General features: G+C 48.8%; 1 long non-coding RNA gene across 1 annotated transcript; it reads right to left on the bottom strand.

Annotated features, from left to right (window-relative positions):
• Positions 1-7,069: 7,069 nt before the first annotated feature.
• Positions 7,070-9,924, bottom strand: LOC115604032. Its single transcript, XR_003990105.1, has 2 exons — positions 9,313-9,924; positions 7,070-7,337 (listed from the first exon to the last, which is right to left on the bottom strand). It is a non-coding gene; the product is annotated as an uncharacterized LOC115604032 (long non-coding RNA).
• Between the last annotated feature and the right edge of the window lie 8,901 nt (positions 9,925-18,825).

Raw genomic sequence — 18,825 nt, 5'->3', positions numbered from 1 at the left:
CCTGGGGCGGCTGCGCATGCCCGGGCAGCGGCGGAGACCGGCCCGGGCGGGGTGAGTGGCGCAGCGCTCCGTGCGGGGGGAGCGTCTGGCGGCGGGGAGCCGGCGCCCCTGGAGGCCTTTAGTGAGCGGTGGCGGCAGTGGAACACGCTTGAGGAGAGGGGGGGAGGTTGGATGCGCCACGGCCGTGGAAAGCTGCGGTAGTGGGGCGTGCTCCCAGGTTCTGCTGCCTGCCCGTGAATCACAGAATCAGCTATGCTGGAAAAGACCCTTAAGATCAAGTCCAGCCATTCCCCAGCGCTGCCAAGTCCACCACTAACCCATGTCACTGAGGGCCTCAGCTACACGGTTTGTGAACGCTTCCAGGGACGGTGATTCCACCACTTCCCTGGGCAGCCTGTTCCAATGCCTGAGCACCCTCTCTGTGCAGACATTTTTTGTAATATCCAATCTAAACCTCCCCTGTTGCAGCTTGAGGCTGTTTCCTCTTGTCCTATCACTCATTACTTGGGAGAAGAGACCAACCCCACCTCACTCCATCCTCCTGTCAGGTAGTTGAAGGGAGCGATAAGGTCCCCCCTGAGCCTCCTTTTCTCCAGACTGAACTCCCCCAGGTCCCTCAGCTGATCCTCATGAGACTTGTGCTCCAGGCCCTGCACCAGCTCCGCTGCCCTTCTCTGGACCCGCTCCAGCACCTCAGTGCCATCGGACCGGTGCAGCTCGCCCAGCACAGGGACCTGTCCCTCACGGCCGGTTGAAGCAGAAGCAGCAGTGGAGAGGCCGAGCCCCGGGGTGTGGGCAGCGGTGGCAGGGCCGAGCTGCCCCTGCCTCCCGGCAGGCGGGAGCAGAGCAGCGTCCCTCGGGGGATCCCTTTATCTGCTGTGGGTGCAACTCCACGTTTTTATCTGCACGCAGCAGCTTCCGTGTTGCTGGATGTAGACCAAGTAATGCAAGCTAATGCTGTGCTCGGTGTGAGCCTGGTATTGGCAGGGCAGATGCTTGGTGTCCCGGTTCTCTGCCCTCCTGGATGGGGGTTAGTGGTTGTGCAGCTCTGATGTGCTGTCTCAACAGTGCTTGTGTTTCCACCCATTGTTCTGCCCTTTTCTGGTCATTGTTACTCCATCCCAACCTACGAAAAAGAAAACTGGCTAAGAAAATTGGGGCTGTTCAGCCTGGAGAAGAGAAGGCTGCATGAAGACCTCATAGCAGCCTTCCAGTGCCTGAATGGGGCCTACAGGGGTGCCAGAGAGGGACTCTTCATTAGGGACTGTAGTGATAGGACAAGGGGTAATGGAGTCAAACTTGAAAAGGGAAGATTTAGATTAGGTATAAGGAAGAAATTTTTTACTGTGGATGGTAAGGCACTGGAATGGGTTGCCCAAGGAAGTTGTAATGCTCCTTCCCTGGCAGTGCTCAAGGCCAGGCTGGACAGGGCTTTGAGCAACCTGGTCTAGTGAAAGGTGTCCCTGCCCACAGTAGGGGATTGGAACTAGATGATCTTAAGTTCCTTTCCAACCCTAACTATTCTATGATGCTATAAATGTCAATAAAGTCATAGAATCATAGAATCGTAAGGGTTGGAAAGGACCTTAAGATCATCTAGTTCCAACCCCCTTGCCATGGGCAGGGACACCTTGCCCTAAACCACATGGTCCAAGGCTCTGTCCAACCTGGCCTTGAACACCGCCAGGGATGGAGCATCCACAACCTCCCTGGGCAACCCATTCCAGTGCCTCACCACCCTCACTGTAAAGAACTTCTTCCTTACATCTAATCTAAACTTCCCCTGTTTAAGTTTGAACCCATTACCCCTTGTCCTACCACTACAGTCCCTAAGGAAGAGTCCTTCCCCAGCATCCTTATAGACCCCCTTCAGATACTGGAAGGCTGCTATGAGGTCTCCATGCAGCCTTCTCTTCTCCAGGCTGAACAGCCCCAACTCTCTCAGCCTGTCTTCATACGGGAGGTGCTCCAGCCCTCTTATCATCCTCGTGGCCCTCCTCTGGACTTGCTCCAACAGCTCCATGTCCTTTTTATGTTGAGGACACCAGAACTGTACACAGTACTCCAAGTGAGGTCTCACGAGAGCAGAGTAGAGGGGCAGGATCACCTCCTTTGACCTGCTGGTCACGCTTCTTTTGATGCAGCCCAGGATACGGTTGGCTTTCTGGGCTGCAAGCGCACACTGCCGGCTCATGTTAAGCTTTTCGTCAACCAACACCCCCAAGTCCTTTTCTGCAGGGCTGCTCTGAATCTCTTCTCTGCCCAACCTGTAGCAGTGCCTGGGATTGCCCCAACCCAGGTGTAGGACCTTACACTTGGCTTGGTTAAACTTCATAAGGTTGGCACCGGCCCACCTCACAAGCGTGTCAAGGTCCCTCTGGATGGCATCCCTTCCCTCCAATGTATCAACCGAACCATACAGCTTGGTGTCATTGGCAAACTTGCTGAGGGCGCACTCAATCCCACTGTCCATGTCGCCAACAAAGATGTGGAACAGGACCGGTCCCAACACCGATCCCTGAGGGACACCACTCGTTACAGGTTTCCAACTGGACATCGAGCCATTTACCACAACTCTTTGTGTGCGGCCATCGAGCCAGTTTTTGATCCACCAAGTGGTCCATCTATCAAATTGATGTCTCTCCAATTTAGAGACAAGGATGTCATGCGGGACAGTGTCGAACGCTTTGCACAAGTCCAGGTAGATGACGTCAACTGCTCTGCCCCTGTCCATCAGTTCCGTGGCTCCATCATAGAAGGCCACCAAATTGGTCAGGCAGGATTTCCCCTTAGTGAAGCCATGTTGGCTGTCACCAACCACCTCGTTGTTTTTCATATGCCTTAGCATGCTTTCCAGGAGAAACTGTTCCAAGATTTTGCCAGGCACAGAGGTGAGACTGACTGGTCTGTAGTTCCCTGGGTCTTCCATCTTCCTCTTCTTGAAAATGGGGGTTATATTACCCTTCTTCCAGTCATCGGGAACTTCACCTGACTGCCAGGATTTTTCGAATATGATGGACAGTGGCTTAGCAACTTCATTCACCAGCTCCTCTGGACCCGTGGATTGATTTCATCAGGTCCCATGGACTTGTGCACGTTCAGGTTCTTAAGATGGTCTCGAACCTGATCCTCTCCTACAGTGGGCCTAAGGTCTTCATTCTCACAGTCCCTGCATTTGCTTTCCAAGACTGTCGTGGTGTGGTCAGAGCATTTGCTGGTGAAGACTGACGCAAAGAAGTCATTAAGAACCTCAGCCTTCTCCAAATCCATGGTAGCCAGTTCTCCTGATAGCTTCTGGAGAGGGCCTACATTGTCCCTAGCCTGTCTTTTATTTGCTACGTATCTATAGAATCCTTTCCTGTTATCTTTTACATCCCTTGCCAAACTTAATTCTAGCTGGGCCTTAGCTTTCCTAACCTGGTCCCTAGCTTCCCGGGCAATGCTCCTATATTCTTCCCAGGCCGCCTGTCCTCGCTTCCACCTTCTATAAGCTTCTTTTTTCCCTCTAAGTTTCCTCAGCAGCTCCTTGTCCATCCATGGAGGTCTCCTGGCCCTCCTGCTGCACTTTCTTCTAGTTGGGATGCAACACTCTTGAGCACGTAGCAGGTGATCCTTGAATATCGACCAGCAGTCTTCGGCCCCCCTGCCCTCTAGGACTGTATCCCATGAAACCTTACTAAGGAGGTTCCTGAAGAGGCCAAAGTCTGCTTTCTTGAACTCCAGGGCAGTGAGCTTGCTGCATGCTCTTCTCACTGTCCTGAGGATCTCAAACTAAACCATCTCGTGATCACTAGAGCCAAGGCTGCCCTGGAGCGTCACATTTCCAACCAGTCCCTCCCTGTTGGTGAGCACGAGGTCAAGCATGGCACCTCTCCTCGTCGGCTCCTCTATTGCTTGAAAGAGGAAGTTGTCTTCCACACAATCGAGGAACCTCCTGGATTGCTTGTGCCGGGCCGTACCGTCCCTCCAACAGATGTCAGGATGGTTGAAGTCCCCCATGAGGACAAGGGCCTGCGAGCGTGAGGCTGCTCCTATCTGTCTGTACAACGCTTCATCCACAGAGTCCTCTTGATCGGGCAGCCTGTAACAGATCCCCACCGTAATGTCCCCCATTGCTGTTTTCCCTTTGATCCTGACCCACAAACACTCTGTTACCTCATCACCCGTCCCCAGACAGAGTTCCATACTCTCTAGCCTATCACTGACATAGATAGCAACGCCCCCTCCCCGTCTGCCTGGCCTGTCTTTTCTAAACAGCCTGTAACCTTCCATTCCGACACTCCAGTCACAGGAGCCATCCCACCATGTTTCTGTGATACCAATGGCATCATATTCCCGTAGCCTTGCACACATCTCTAATTCCTCTTGCTTGTTCCCCATACTACGGGTGTTTGTATAGAGGCACCTTAGCCGAGCTCCAAATGCAGCTGACTCAATGGCTGGGGCAGCTGGAACATCTCTACATCGCTCCAAGCACTTATTACAGGTGCTGGCAACTGACCAGGAGTGTTGGGATGGATCAATGCTCCCCTCCCCCAACACATCTAGCTTAAAGCTTTCTTGACCAGCCTGGCAAGCCTCCTACCAAAACAGCTCTTCCCCTTCTTTGTCAGACCAGCTCCACCAGCCTCCAGTAGATCTGGCCTCCCAAATGGAGCCCCATGTTCTAAATAGCCAAACCCCTGACTATGGCACCACCATTCCAACCATTTATCAACCTGCCAAACGTGCCTAGCTTTTTTAAGGTCCTCCCCTTTGTCCTGGAGAATCGATGAAAAAAACTATCTGAGCTACAGAGCCCCTAACCACCTCTCCCGGGGCTCTGCAGTCCTTCTTAATGTTCTCCAGGCTACTGCTATCTATATTTCTAGCACCCACATGGACCACTAGAAGGGGGTAACAGTCAGCAGGGCTTACTAGAGCAGGCAGCCTCTCAGCAATATCCCTGATCCAAGCCCCTGGCAGGCAACACACCTCCCTCGAGACTGGATCAGGCCAGCAGATGGGTGCCCCTGTGCCTTTCAAAGTAGAGTCCCCTACTACTATGACCCGCTGCTTTTTCCTGGAGGCACCAGTAGTGATCCTCTTTACTGGTGCATCAGCAGGATGCTCATTAGGTGTGGTGGGTGCTTTCTCATTAGCCCCCTGCAGAACCGCAAAGCGGTTCTGGGTGGGGACATCAGATTTAGGAGGAAGCCCCTTGTCGTTAATTGTCCTCTTCCTCCTTTTTTTGTTCGTTTTTCTCGTGACTAATTCCCAGCTTCCTGGGTTGCTGCCCTCCTTCTTTCCTATGTGAGCAATGCTGGACGTTTGCGGCCCCTGCACAGTCTGGGCCTGGAGCAAGCAGCCCAGCTTCCTCTCAACTTCCCTGGCATCTTTTAGCTCTCCAACAGCCTCCCGCAGCTCAGCCACCTGCTGCAGGAGGACCTCCACCAGGGCGCACCGAGTGCAGCCCTGCCCATTGTGCACCCTCGCCTCAAGAGACCAGTCGAGGCACTCTCTACACTCCGAGGTCTGCGCCGCAGCCTCCCCTCTCATCGGCTCTGTCTGGGTGCCTACGCTGGCCACCGCCGGGGCAGAGCTCCCAGAGCGGGCCCTGGTCCTGAGGCGAGTGCTCACCATCCCGCTCGCTGCCCGCTCGCCCTGCCTGCGCCAACTGCCGCGCCACGCCCTGTTCGCCGCGCTCCTGCTCGCTCGCGCTCCCCAGGGCGGGTTTTTCGCCACTGAGGGCTGGTGCCGTCACTCCTGGCAACGCCCCCTGTGAGTCAGCTGCTCGCGTCAGCTGAGCTGCCGGCTCCTGGGCAAGTCCTGTCGAGGGCTTGAGGCTCCGTCGGTCGCTCTCGCCGCTCCGAACTGAGGCTCCTGGACGCGGTGCTTCCCCCCGCTCCGGTGTTAAAGGCGTCCTCTCTGGAGATACTCACCTCGGCAATTCAAGTCCATTCGCACAGGTCACAAAAAATGCCCCATTCAGCTTAATCAAAAATAAAATCAAAAATCGGGAAACCACAAGATGCATTCAGTCATGGAGGGGGAATGTAATTCCTCTCATTCAATAGGGCACTTGTCTGGGGGAAATCTGTGTTGTGGTGCAGTCTGCTTGAATGAACTCTACGGCAAGTATTGAATGCAGCATGCATGCTATAGGCCCTGAAGCGGGGCTTGGACTCAGCTTACTTTTTGGAGGCAGAAGTTCTGGTTTCATGACTAAAAAGCTCATCTTTTCTGTTTCGTGTTTTTCATGAGGTTGCCCAGCTGCAGTGGTTGGGAGGGTAGAAGTCAGGGTTTACCTTTCGCTTCCTACCCTCTCAAAGCAAGAGGCTCCTAAGTGGTCACAGCAATGTGTTCAGAGATGAGGATTTGAAACTTGGGTAGGGAAAGGTCTGTGCCCTCTACATCCTAGGTGTTAATAAACATTACATTTTTTTGTTGCTTAAGGAGATGATAATCCTTCCAGCCATACTTCTGGGTAAAAGTGCTCTTAGCTGCTGTCGATGCTTCTTTTCCTGTGAGGTGCTACACATGCTCTGAGTGTGTCTGCAAAGCCCAGGCTCTCCTGGGATACCAGTGAAGCGACACGTAACTGGAGATTTAATTCTTTTGGCCTGTAGGTTAAGAAATGCTTGAGGGTTGCTAGAGGGCAAGATGCAAAAATAAGCAAAATTAAGTCATCAGCAGCTAAACCCAATGTCAGTTTTGCTTGTTAAAAGCCGGTACTGTTAGTATCTAACTGTGCTTACAAAATGCAGATGCTATCGATTCCTCTAAATGAACATATATGCAGCATTAGACAACTCAGGGATGTAAAAACTGCAAACATGTCCTATCAAAAAACCTGATGATTGAGAAGAGGCTGATACTAGTACAATGAAGGTTATCCACAAGAGGTTGTGGATAACCATGTCTTTTGAAACACATGATGTCTAATGCTATCTAGTATGCTACCAGTGCCTATACCTAGCACAGTTTCTTAAAAAAAAAATAGTTTATGGAGTGTTTAAACAATCAATGTAATTTTAGTTTCTGGTTTCCATTATTAATTTGTTTGGATCAATAAATATGCAATGCAATATATAATGTGGAAGTGTATTTATTGTGTAACAGAATAATAGTGAATAATAGGCTACTAAGTACCACTTGGTGTGGGCCATCATGTCTGTCATGATTATCCTATGACATTGCCACTAGACAGTCAGTGAGGAGAAAGCATGTTGTGATGAAGGTTACAAAGTAGGACATAATTTGTGAAGTATTGTCAGCTTCACCACAGCTTCCTGTGTGATTTTGTGTAAACTCATTGCTCTTTAAGACAAAGGCTGTTATTTATCCTTTTTCTGAAGCTGTAAAAAAAAAAAAAAAAAGTCAGCATATGAGCATTGCTGAAGTGCTTTTGCAATCTCAACAAGAGGATTTCAAAGCAACATTCAGTGTAGCGGTTGTACTGTCGGTGCTCTTTGATAAATGGAGTGAAATTACAACCTTTTATTAGCTTGTAAGAATCAGGAATGCCATTTTCAGGAGACAAGCCTTTCTGGTGGCAGTCTGCTGTGGACAATTCTTTGGTAATTATCTAATCTTGAGTGGCCGTGCTCCTAGCAACAACTAGGGCTCTCCAGATTGGCAGTCTCCTTGAGAACGAACTCAAGTGACACATTGTTATGTCCACAGTGTTAACTGCTAACACCAAATAGGTCTTCACTTTGTGCATCATTGATGCTATGCTTCTCCAGATCAGGAGGAGTACCCCCTTACGGGGTCCAACAGAGCCAACGTTAGACAGCTCTTTCCCACCATAAGATGGGCATTACTGTGAACAAGCAGCAGATGTGTCCCCCAAGGGTCTCTCCTCCCTTTTGCAGGGGTGCTGGATTTGCTGTATGTGTGCAGACCATGTGCGCAAGATGCACACAAGGTTCACTGTTTCCTGGAAATGTCATGTTTTCTGATGTAAGACACACTTGCAGGAACGCTTGGGCAGACACCTTCTGCGCCTGCAGCCTGTTGCTGCAGAGATGTGAGCAACACCTGGATGAACGGTGAGTAGGAGCAGGCTGCTGCTATCAGAGTGGTTCATAGGGCCTCTCTCAGCTTCCCACACACTCTTGAGACTAAGGTAGGGAGCCCAAGGCTGTGCTGGCAGCAGTTGCTGTGTGATGAGAGGAAGGCTCTGGACAACTGAAGATTTTGGCGGCTGAGTGTATGTGACTGCCAGCTCCACTGTTGTGAAGTGCTAAAAGCTGAGATATATACTTAGTGCTTTTTTTTTTCATCTTATTGGGAGGAAAACTATGCCCGTTGAAGGTGGGAGTTGGCTGCAGGAATTATGCAAAATGTGTTCTTGCAAGGTATAGGATACTATGATACTAAAATTATGAGTTTGGTTAAAAACATCTATAAGACAGAGCTGATCATGGTAAAGTCTGCTCAGCTATGAAAGCCTTGCCAGGAAAAAACCCAAACCAAACCCAAACCTAACCATTCTGCACATCAAGCGTGAGCTATTACTGAAATAAGTGATGCATTATGGTTGACCCTCTAGAAGATAAATGCGTGGATATAACATGATGCTTAGGGGGATACGGTGTTGCATTTCCCACCTTGATTCAGATTTATTCTGTGATAATTTGTTACCTTGTGTACAGGCAGTTTATAGGGAAACATTTTTTATGGCAAGTTATTTTATGTAAACCACACTTCACTGTAACTATTTTGTGCTCCAGTTAATGAACTACAAGTAGCTTACTATTTTATTACTGGTAGGAATATTTCATAACCTACCAAATATACCACAATATTTAGAGTTTATATTCTGGTAAGTCTAAATGCAGCTTCCTCACTGGTATTATAGAAGAAAGAAGCAGAAGCTCTATCTCCAGTACACAGGCAACCAAACAGAAGAGAAGACAATGTGTGCTCCTGTGGTCATCAATACTAAAACATACATGTGATGGAGGAAACTAGGCCACTCAGGCCTCACTGCATTTATTTCAGTTGGCTGACAGACAAAGGAGAAACTATTTGCTTGTTTCTTCTCATGGCAGCTCTGGAACAGGATAAAAGAAGGAAATACGGCATTTCATCTTGTTTGAAAAGCACGGAAACATAGGTTCAGGAAGGACACCCCTTAGGGAGTCCAGTGGTTCATTGTACAGGCTCAAGGCAGGATCAGTTGTATCTCCCCCCTTCCTAACGGTCATTTGAGGTTAGTTGTTGGTTTTGTTGGGGTTTTTTTTTTCTTTTTTTTTTTTTTAAATATGCCACTTCTCAGACAATATTTCCTATATTTTTTCTGTTTTCATCATTAGAAAACTTTACCTCTGTCTTGTTGTGGTCTTGTAACTGCTTTCATGTCTGTCATGGACATAGCACAGATTATTCATTATTCCTTAATGTGTCTGTGACAGTATCTTGTAAGTTATTACAAAAAATCTTATCACAGTAAAAATATAACCTACTGCTTCTGCCTCATGCACAAAGTTGGCTGATGTTCACTGAAAGGAATTAGAGCAAACTTTTGTTAATATACTGATACTCTGCAGCTGAGTGATAGTTTTTCTACAAAGTTTTTGAAGCTCAGAACATTATAAGTGAAGTATATATTAAAAACCAAACCAAACCGAACCAAACCAAACCCTGCTTCTTTCCCACTTATTTCCCAGCACTGTGTTTGGATATTTCTACATTTCTTGGACAAAGTGGGGTTGAACTGCTGTGCTTGCATGAAACCCCACTTCATAAAAATAGATGTGTGCCTTCCCCCCCCCTCCCCCCTTCTTCCTTCATGTGTTACAAAATTTGCTTTTAAAACTATTCTCTTTGGGATTGGGGTATTTCACATTGGGGAAAGCTACATAATAGCAGGTCAAGTTTTCCAAAATACTTCAATATCCCTTCTCATTCTAATTTGCAGTTCAATCTGACTGATTGCTCTGTGGCAAGGAAGAACCTTGTTTGCCTGTGGCATGTCCCTTTGTCGTGGTTTGAGCCCAGCCGGTAACTCAGAACCACACAGCCGCTCGCTCACTCCCCCCCCTCCTTCTTCCTCCCCCCGCTCCCGGAGGGATGGGGAGGAGAATGGGAAGAATGTAACTCCCACGGGTTGAGATAAGAGCAGTCCCGCAACTAAGGTATAACACAAAACCACTACTGCTACCACCAATGATAATAACGATTAGTGAAATAACAAGGGGAGAGGATACAATTGCTCACCACCCGCCGACCGATACCCAGCCCGACCCGAGCAGTGATCTGGGCCTTCCGGGTAACTCCCCCCGGTTTATATACTGGGCATGACGTGCTGTGGTATGGAATACCCCTTTGGCTAGTTTGGGTCAGGTGTCCTGTCTCTGCTTCCTCCCGGCTTCCCCTCCTCCCTGGCAAAGCATGAGACTGAGAAAGTCCTTGGTTGGAATAAACATTACTTAGCAACAACTAAAAACATCGGTGTTATCAGCGTTGTTCCCAGGCTGAAAGTTAAAAAACACAGCACTGCACCAGCTACTAAGCAGGAGAAAAATGACTGCTATAGCTGAACCCAGGACAGTATCCACCCCTTATTCCATACCATTCACGTCATGCTCAGATCCCACATCTCTCAGCACACCATCACCCCTGTCCCATATATACACATATATATACACCCACACCCACACACAGAGAAAGATATCGTTCCCTAGTCCATGGACCAATCCCTGTAAAATTGCTGAACTCATCCAGTCCATGATGTCAGGTTCCATCTCTTGTAATAGTCTTTCAGGGCAGGAGGGACGGTACATGGTGTTGGGTTGTTGCCTGCTGATGATACCGCCAAACTCATCTGGTCACTGCTGAGCTCATCTGGTTTCCTCAAAATTCATTCTTTGTTGAGGTGATGATCGGAGGGAAGTCAGGGTCAATGGCTGGTGACCTGAAGATATCTAGCTGGTGGGCTATAAAAGTGTTATAGAGCAGGCAACAGCGTACAATTGAGTTCATTGGCTGTTTTCCCCCAAAATCAAATCCCCTTGAGGTACACATCGGACTTCCCCATCTTCCCGCATTACCCACCAAGTATATCCAGGTCCCTGAGCAAAAGCAACCCCACGAGTGGGTTTGCCTTTACCTGAAGCAGGAATAACCCAGACTGTCTTCCCCAACAAATTCTTTATGTGCACCACAGGAACTTTATCCCCCTCTACAGTACGTAAAAGTTCTGATTGGGCTGGGCCAGCCCTGTTGGCAGATCCCCTACTGTTGACCAACCAGGTGGCTTTTGGTAAATGTGTATCCCAGTGTTTGAAAGTCCCACCACCCATTGCTCTCAGTGTAGTTTTTAACAGCCCATTGTACCGTTCGATTTTCCCAGAGGCTGGTGCATGGTAGGGGATGTGGTATACCCACTCAATGCCATGCTCTTTGGCCCAAGTGTCTATGAGGTTGTTCCGGAAATGAGTCCCATTGTCTGACTCAATTCTCTCTGGGGTGCCGTGTCGCCACAAGACTTGTTTCTCAAGGCCCAGGATAGTGTTCCAGGCAGTGGCATGGGACACAGCGTATGTTTCCAGCCAGCCGGTGGTTGCTTCCACCATGGTAAGCACATAGCGCTTGCCCTGGCGGGTTGGTGGGAGTGTGATATAGTCAATCTGCCAGGCCTCCCCATATTTGTACTTCAGCCATCGTCCTCCATACCAGAGAGGCTTTAACCGCTTGGCTTGCTTAATTGCAGCACATGTTTCACATTCGTGAATAACCTGGGCAATAGTGTCCATCGTTAAGTCCACCCCTCGATCACGAGCCCATCTATATGTTGCATCTCTGCCTTGATGGCCTGAGGTGTCATGGGCCCACCGGGCTAAAAATAATTCACCCTTATGTTGCCAATCCAAGTCCATCTGAGCCACTTTAATCTTAGCAGCTTTATCCACTTGCTGGTTATTCTGGTGTTCCTCAGTGGCCCGACTCTTGGGTACATGAGCATCTACGTGGCGTACCTTCACCACCAGGTTCTGCACCCGAGCAGCGATATCTTGCCACAATGCAGCAGCCCAGATGGGTTTACTTCTGCGTTGCCAGTTGCTCTGCTTCCATTGCTGCAACCACCCCCACAGGGCATTTGCCACCATCCATGAGTCAGTATAGAGATAAAGTACTGGCCATTTTTCTCGTTCAGCAATGTCCAAGGCCAGCTGGATGGCTTTCACCTCTGCAAATTGACTCGATTCACCCTCTCCCTCAGCAGTTTCTGCAACTTGTCGCAGGGGACTCCACACAGCTGCCTTCCATCTCCGATGCTTTCCCACAATACGGCAGGACCCATCAGTAAACAAGGCATATTGCTTTTCACTCTCTGACAGTTCATTATATGGTGGGGCCTCTTCAGCACGCGTCACCTCCTCTTCTGGTGACATCCCAAAATCTTTGCCCTCTGGCCAGTCCATGATGACTTCTAGAATTCCTGGACGACTGGGATTTCCTATTCGAGCTCGTTGTGTAATTAGTGCGGCCCACTTACTCCATGTAGCATCAGTTGCATGATGTGTAGAGGAGACCCTGCCTTTGAACATCCAGCCCAGCACAGGCAACCGGGGTGCCAGGAGGAGCTGCGCTTCAGTTCCAATCACTTCTGAGGCAGCTCGAACCCCTTCATAGGCTGCCAGTATCTCTTTTTCAGTGGGAGTATAGCTGGCCTCGGATCCTTTATATCCCCGACTCCAAAAGCCAAGGGGTCGACCTCGAGTCTCCCCTGGAGCTTTCTGCCAGAGGCTCCAGGTAGGACCATTCTCCCCAGCTGCGGTATAGAGCACATTTTTCACATCTGGCCCGGCCCGGACTGGTCCAAGGGCTACTGCATGAACTATTTCTCGTTTAATTTGTTCAAAGGCTTGTTGTTGCTCAGGGCCCCATTTGAAATCATTCTTCTTCCGGGTCACGTGGTAGAGAGGGCTTACAATCAGACTGTAATTTGGGATGTGCATTCTCCAGAACCCCACAACACCTAAGAAAGCTTGTGTTTCTTTCTTGTTAGTTGGTGGAGACATTGCTGTTATCTTGTTGATCACGTCTGTGGGGATCTGGCGGCGTCCATCTTGCCATTTTATTCCCAAAAATTGAATCTCCTGTGCAGGTCCCTTGACCTTATTCCGTTTTATGGCAAAACCGGCCTTCAGCAGGATTTGGATTATTTTCCTCCCTTTCTCAAAAACTTCTTCCGCTGTATCACCCCACACGATGATGTCATCAATGTATTGCAGGTGTTCTGGAGCTTGCCCCTGTTCCAGTGCAGTCTGGATCAATCCATGGCAGATGGTAGGGCTGTGTTTCCACCCCTGGGGCAGTCGGTTCCAAGTGTACTGGACGCCCCTCCAAGTGAAAGCAAACTGTGGCCTGCATTCTGCTGCCAAAGGGATTGAGAAAAATGCATTGGCAATGTCAATTGTGGCATACCACTTGGCTGCCTTTGACTCCAGTTCATACTGAAGTTCTAACATGTCCGGTACGGCAGCACTCAATGGTGGTGTGACTTCGTTCAGACCACGATAGTCTACTGTTAATCTCCACTCTCCATTAGACTTTTGCACTGGCCATATGGGGCTATTAAAGGGTGAGCGGGTCCTGCTGATCACTCCTTGGCTTTCCAGTCTGCGGATCAGCTTATGGATGGGAATCAAGGAGTCTCGGTTGGTGCGATATTGCCGCCGGTGCACTGTTGTGGTCGCAATTGGCACTTGTTGTTCTTCGACCTTCAGCAACCCCACAACAGAAGGATCCTCTGAGAGACCGGGTAAGGTGGACAGCTGCTTAATTTCCTCTGTCTCCAAGGCAGCGATACCAAAAGCCCATCTATACCCTTTTGGGTCTTTGAAATACCCTCTCCTGAGATAGTCTATGCCAAGGATGCATGGAGCCCCTGGACCAGTTACAATGGGGTGCTTTTGCCACTTCCTCCCAGTCAGGCTGATTTCAGCTTCCAGCATAGTTAACGCTTGGGATCCTCCTGTCACTCCAGAAATAGAAATGGGTTTCACCCCTTGATACCTTGATGGCATCAGAGTACACTGTGCACCGGTATCTACTAGAGCCTTATACTTCTGTGGGACTGATGTGCCAGGCCATCTGATCCACACAGTCCAGTAAACCCGATTATCCCTCTCCTCCACCTGGCTGGAGGCAGGGCCCCTCTAATAGTGATCACAAAATTCTCCACTTCTGTCTTGTAGAAAGGGATTAGTATTCCTTATCACAGGAGCTGGAGTAAAATCAGCTCTTTCGCTCCATCTGGGAAACTGCTCGCCAGAGACTGGAGCAGCAGCTTTCCTGGGAGGATCATCCTTGACCATTGTTCTCCTCTTCAGTTCACGCACCCGTTGCTCCAGAGCTGAAGTAGGTTTTCCATCCCACTTTCTCATGTCTTCTCCATGATCCCGCAGGTAAAACCATAGGGTGGCCCGTGGCGTGTACCTCGTATATTTTCTTTCTCGAGCAGTAGGGCGCCTTCTGTTGATAGCTGAGACATGGGTTGGTACGCGTGGAGAGCTGGATAGATCGGATAAATCGTCTCTCAATTGTTTGAACTCCTGGGACAGTTTTTCCACAGCTGAAATGATGGAAGGGGTGAGATTGTCTTCGAACTCTCGGAGTTGACGAATCAGGCAATCCACTGTTGGTGATACTCCGTCATTCCAGGTCATTGATGCCAATGTGTGGGCATACGATGATGGCGCACTCCGTGTAAGTTTCCGCCACATGGGTTGTGTACATTCGACTTCATCTGGGTCTACGGATGTGTTCCTGGAATCCGGCCTACGATAGATCATCTCTATAATGGCTGATTCCCTCAGGGACTGGATGCCTTTCTCTATCGTGGTCCAGTTGGCTGAGCGATTCGTAATATCGTCTTTGTAGGGAAACCTTTCCTTCACAGCTGCCAGGAGCCGCCTCCAAAGACTGAGGGCTCGCTTCTCTCTTGCAATCGCTTTGTCAATTCCTCTTCCTTAGCAAGTGATCCCAGCTGCTTGGCTTCCCTACCTTCTAGTTCATGACCGTCGGCCCCATTGTCCCAGCACCGGAGCAACCAGGTGACAATGTGCTCCCCTGGAAGACGGGTGAAATCTTTTCGCATATTCCGTAGTTCGGTTGAGGTCCGGGGTCGAGAAGTGACCTCTTCTTCTTCTTCCTCTTCCTCTGACCCACGTAGTAGTGACTCTTGTTCAGGTGCTGTTGCATATAGTAATGGCACTGGGTCTTCATCTTTCTTCGCTTCACGGGTTGCTCTTTGTGCCTTTCGTTTGCTTTTGCTTACAGGGGCAACAGACATTGTCACAAACTGGACATTTGGTTTAGCTGCAGTGTTTGTCACTGTGGTTGGAGTGGCTGCAGTGTCTGCCACTAGGATTGGAGTGGTTGCAATGTCTATTGCTGGGGTTGGTGCAGCTGTTGTGCTTGGGAGTTGAGTAACACCAACAGCTGCATTATCTGTTGCTGTCGGGGTTTGAGTAGCTACTGTGCTTGTCACTGGGGTTGGTGTAGCTGCAGTGCTTGGAGTAGCCATATTGTCTGTTGCTGTCGGGGTTTGAATAGCTACTGTGCATGTCACTGGGGTTGGTGTAGCTGCGGTGCTTGGAGTAGCCACATTGTCTGTTGCTGTCGGGGTTTGAGTAGCTGTTGTGCTTGTCACTGGGGTTGATGTAGCTGCTGTACTTGGAGTAGCTGTGTTGACTGTTGTGGTCAGGGTCTGAGTAGCTGCTGTGCTTGTAGTTGGCATAGCTGCGTTGTCTGTTGCTTTGCCATCAGATCCAGAGACATTTTTTTCCCTTTGAAGGTGCTGGATAGTGTTGAGCAGGGCTCTGTAGGCATAGGCCAAGCCCCAGCACGTTGCCAAAATTTGTCCCTCTCTGGTATAACCAGGACGACAGCACACCTCGTTTAAGTGTTTTACTAGTTTTTCCGGATGTTGCACTTGTTCAGTGGTGAAGTTCCAAAGCACTGGAGGGGCCCACTGGCCTAGGTACTTGCCCATACTATCCCACACACCCTGCCACTCATAACTGTCCAGCCTCAGGGAAAATCTCCTGGTGGTCCTCCTATATCGTCGTCTAACCCTAGACCAGATTCGAACCTGATACTGCTGAATTTTTGACATTAAACGAAATAGGATGTTCCTACGACGGGATGGCCGTGGGTAAAACACACTCCGTATGTTTGCCAACATGCTGATCCCCAGCACAATCAGCAGGCAGGTTTCAAGGGTACTCAAAGGCCATCTAAAACCTTCAGAACTCTCAATTGCTGTTGCAAATAGGCTGGTGGGGGAATGGGGGGTGAAAGAGAATGCTTCCTTCGTAAGTTTACCCCCCGAGGAGAAAAAAAAAGATATGCAATTGCTAAAATATTTCATTATATACCTCCCAATGTATAGTGGTGATGGCCACGCTGGAAGCACAAACCAGACCAGTTTCATGATCAATGAGTCTATTGTATTACAAGTCATTACCATGAAGTACAGTGAAACAAGAACCTTAGCCCAGGCCCCCCAGCCGATAAACGCTAAAACAGCAAATAGTGGCTGTAAGTAAGGTACAACATGCTGAAACTCTGAGATCAAGCGCAACACGTCTGAGAGCCAAATAATCACCATTGTGACGAGTAGTAACAATGAATGCTTATCACAAATATGATTAAACACACTCTGGTCAGATCTGTCGTTATCTCAACCTTTCGTGCCCCACGTTGGGCGCCAAAAAGAACTGTCGTGGTTTGAGCCCAGCCGGTAACTCAGAACCACACAGCCGCTCGCTCACTCCCCCCCCTCCTTCTTCCTCCCCCCGCTCCCGGAGGGATGGGGAGGAGAATGGGAAGAATGTAACTCCCACGGGTTGAGATAAGAGCAGTCCCGCAACTAAGGTATAACACAAAACCACTACTGCTACCACCAATGATAATAACGATTAGTGAAATAACAAGGGGAGAGGATACAACTGCTCACCACCCGCCGACCGATACCCAGCCCGACCCGAGCAGTGATCTGGGCCTTCCGGGTAACTCCCCCCGGTTTATATACTGGGCATGACGTGCTGTGGTATGGAATACCCCTTTGGCTAGTTTGGGTCAGGTGTCCTGTCTCTGCTTCCTCCCGGCTTCCCCTCCTCCCTGGCAAAGCATGAGACTGAGAAAGTCCTTGGTTGGAATAAACATTACTTAGCAACAACTAAAAACATCGGTGTTATCAGCGTTGTTCCCAGGCTGAAAGTTAAAAAACACAGCACTGCACCAGCTACTAAGCAGGAGAAAAATGACTGCTATAGCTGAACCCAGGACACCCTTCAACTGCTGTGGATCATACCCGGAGGTGAACATGCTCCATGTTTACTGCAAGTCAGGTCTCAATGATCAGCACATGGAGGAGCTCTTAAGTCCAGCTTGTCACTGTCATTTTACTAATAAACTAAATTCCACTAGAGTGGAATTTAGCAAAGAGCATAAGAGTTATCCAAGAAATATCTTGCCTGGTTCAGCAAGCTAAACTTGTTTTCTAACGGTCACTGTACGTACAGGTTCCCCTGTTCTCTTCACGAGGACCTTGCTGAGATTTTTCGGGTGCTGTACATGTTAGCTACAAGGCCTTGCCCCTCTCCTGCTTGCTCTGTCATTACTCACATGATGTCTGCCTGCTTACTTAGGAGGCATCTGTCTCTCCCATCGCTGTGTTATCTGTATAACATAATCCTCATTTAAGAGCTGAGGGAATTAGAAGGATAACGCAGCCAAGTGATTTGACCTGAGGTGAGAAGTCGGCAATGAAGCATTCATCACAGTCTTCCAAAAGTCAGATCATTATTTAACGTTACTTCTGAATTCCATTAGTATCCAGGAATACTAATGGTGCTTTCCTATACTGCACACATGCACATGCTGGATGTTTATACGACCAAAGGATGAGCAGACAAGCAAGCAGACATTCGTGTTGCAGGATGCCCTGACTGCAAGGTTAGCTCTGCATGAAGTAAGGCTTCTGGCACCAGATACTCACAGAATGTCTCTCTACCCTTTCAGAGAGGCATATATTCTGCATTAGAGCCTTCATTTCTGGTTTGTGTGGCATATAGTTTCCTAACTTTATTTACCAACTTATCTGCATTAAAACACCACCAGCAACAGTGTAGTCTAACAGCTCTGTTAGCTTAATGTCCTCAGAGAACTGGAGCATGGTATGATTGAGGGTTGAACCTTTGCTACGATTGTACATGTCTTCCTGGCAACTTCAGCAACCTCTTGAGATGCAGGGCTGGGGAATTCATTCCTATTTTATGCTAGCTGTGGTGCAGCTGGAATCTTACCTATTTTTCATTTTGGAATTCACTATATAAAGGCTTTATGACAATGATACAGACCTTATAAAAGTTGAAGGTGGGCTCATGTGAACTTAAAGCAGCTGTTTCTTTAAAGACATCATGTTCCATATCAAAGAAAATTTAAACAAAGAAACTGGTCAGGACAAATCCTTCCTTTCCCCATGTGTCTGATGTGTTGAAAGGGGAAGCAATATTCTGAGAACAAAGTCTTTCCCTCTCCTCTCATGTGATAGTACAACAATTGGTATTGGCAAACCCATGAGGGGAAACGCTTCCTCTTTTTAAATGGAGGAAGCCTTTTTAAATGGAGGAAGCCAACCTTTCAAAAGTTCAGAGACGATGTTGTTGCACACATTCTTCCTGCTTTAATCTAAAAACTCTCTCTTGGAATAGCCAAGATTATTTTTTTTCTCTCCCCCAATTTGGCTTACCAATGAACCTGTAATGAAGTGGCAAATCACAGAGGGCTGCCTTTTCTATGCTGTCATCATAACCTTTGAAC

This window comes from Strigops habroptila, chromosome 2 (assembly GCF_004027225.2).
Source record: "Strigops habroptila isolate Jane chromosome 2, bStrHab1.2.pri, whole genome shotgun sequence".
NCBI lineage: Eukaryota > Metazoa > Chordata > Aves > Psittaciformes > Psittacidae > Strigops > Strigops habroptila.
The sequence above is the reverse complement of the archived record's forward strand: the minus strand, read 5'-3'. Positions and strand labels throughout refer to the sequence as shown.